The sequence below is a fragment of the Callospermophilus lateralis genome, chromosome 8 (genome assembly GCF_048772815.1).
Source record: "Callospermophilus lateralis isolate mCalLat2 chromosome 8, mCalLat2.hap1, whole genome shotgun sequence".
Taxonomy (NCBI): domain Eukaryota; kingdom Metazoa; phylum Chordata; class Mammalia; order Rodentia; family Sciuridae; genus Callospermophilus; species Callospermophilus lateralis.
This window is the reverse complement of record NC_135312.1, coordinates 135707581-135710099: the sequence shown is the minus strand read 5'-3', so window position 1 is coordinate 135710099 and position 2519 is coordinate 135707581.

The following is a 2519-nucleotide window of genomic DNA, read 5'->3' as shown; positions in this document are numbered from 1 at the left end:
TTTCTGTGGGATACAGAAGGTTTTTAGTTTGACTTACTCTTGCTTCTGCTTCCGTTGACTGATGTCACCCAGAACACCGTTGCCAAGACCAACCTTGAGGACCATTTTTGTTGCTTTTCACCTAGGAATCTTGGCTTCAGGTCTTATATTTAACCTTCAGTTTGTTTTGGGCTTATTTCTGAAAATGGCATGACATAAAGTTCCAATTGCTTTATATATAGAAAGTGAGAAAGTGTTTGCTATCTCTCTTTACAGAGCAAAGCATCCTTTGCGAAGTGTTGCCATCACCACTGTCACAGGTGACTTTTGGCCTGCTTGTCTTCCAGACAGTGCCTGACTATTTGGATTACTGTAGCTTTATCATGTACTTTGAAATGGGTGAGATGCTTTGGGTCTACTGTGGTTCTGTTCATTTGTCTTGATGTCCTGAGGCCTTTGTGACTTTTGAAGAATCCTTCTTGCTGTTGACTTAAGGACTCAAGTTTTTGTTTGGAAATGATCAATGTGATTTCAGCCCCACTAAAGTTAAGATTTGCTTGACAAAGATACAGGGCCTTTCCTATTCTGGAAAATGCTCTGTATGCACTTAAGAAGAACATGTATCCCCCTGCTGTTGGGTGGAACATTCTCTGTCTGCTAGATCTACTTGGTCTGAAGTGTAGCTCAAGTCTAATATTATCTGACTTCGATGACCTGTCCGTTTTTAAAGGGCGTTGCACTACTCTATTGTTGCACTACAGTTTTCTCTCCTTCAGATACAACATTCACTCTGTAGTTAGTTGCGCCCATGATGGGTGTGTATGCATCAGTAGTTCTATCCTTCCATTGGATTGACCTCTTAAGGTTACATAGTCCTTTCGTCTCTTGGGGCAGACTTGGAGTCGGTCTGCTTTGTCTGTGGCTGGGCTCCCAGGCTGCCTTCTAGGTACCCTTTGCAAGGAACTTCCCTTAAACATGGCAGCTCTCCTTTTTTCTAGCTGCTTTCAAGACTCTTGAGGATTTGGTTTCAGTGGTGGAAACCTTAAGGGGTGGGGCCTAGTGGGAAGCCTTCAGGTCACCTTGGAGGCGAGAGTGGGACTCCAGCTCCTTCCTTTCCTGCTTCCTGGCCATGAGGCGAAAGGCTTCCCTCTACCTTGGGCTGCTGCCGTGATGTGCTGTCATAGGCCCAGATCAGTGGGCTGATTGTGGACTGAAAATTCTAAAACTGATTCAAAATCCCTTTTTTCTTAATGAATTGATGGTGTCAGTGATGTAAATAGTACTGGAAACATAACCAACACAACTGCCATTTGTGTACAGATGGCTGTGGATGCCCCTGGGTGCTATCATTTTCTGCCTGTTCATTGATTTTTTGAATAGTCTTGACTTGGTGTCTCTCCATCTGAAAGAACCAACAGGCTTCCTGCCTTACCAGCTGGTTTCAGCAGTGGGGGCGTTCTGCGGATTCCGCACAGGGTGCGCTGGCCTCCCGGATTGCAGTCAGGTGGTGTTGGAACGGCCCATGGCTGCTGTTGGTCTGCAGTGGAGCCTGCCGAGTCTGTTACCAGGTCAGCACGTTGGAGTGGCGCCCTGGAGGTCCTGGAGGGCTTCTGCTTTGTTTCCAGGTTCCTGGGCAGATGGGCCTGGCCTTGGACTAGAGTTACGCAGGGCTGCAACTGAGGTACGGGACCGTGTCAGGATCCAGGGCCCAGACGGAAGGCTGTAGGCTTGCTCCTGGGCACAGATGGGCACTTCTTCTCTTACCCGCTGAGTAGGCACTTGTGCCCCGACACTGTTAGGGTCCATACTGGATGGCAGGGCCACTTCAGGATATGCAGTGGGCTAAAGTGGTGAACCTGCCTGGGGCACAGTGGACGTGTCTTCTAGGGGGAGCCGAGGAGACTGATCTCCTGTCTGCACCTGAAAGAAGAGGAGATGGAGTTAAATGATCTTCTCGGGCTTCGTGTGGGACGGAGGTTGGTGGGTCCACCTCTGGTGGTATGGACGGGTTGCTCCCAGCGGGACCCTGGGCGGAGAAGCCTGTGTCATCCAGCAGCCAAGAGTGGCAAGCGTGGAGTTGTAGAGTGTCTATTCCAGGACCAAGATCTGGGTGCCTGTCGCCCACGTCATGGGGGGGGGGGTGGGACTCCTTCCCGGTCCTTTGGCAGATCGTTCTAACAGGACCAACATCTCCCAGGGCTGTGACTGAGTCCAGAGGGCGAGGGCTTGGAGTCGTGGTAGGTCAGTGGGTCTGTCATGTGGGTGTGAGCTTTCCCACTCAAAACGGCTCCCATCCTGGGTGTCCTCCCACGTCTGGCCACACGGCTCCCACAGAGGCCATTTTTTGGCCCGTGATTTGTTGCCAAATTCTTGCTGCTATGGGGTGGTACCAATGGGACCCTGTGATCTGCCATATTGTTGCGATCACTCTTGATGGATGTGTTTATGGTATTTGGATACTTTTCTTGTCACTTAAGAAACTTGATTGACTCGCCCTAAACATCACTGGTCTCGTGGAGTGCACCGCTTTCAACCTCACC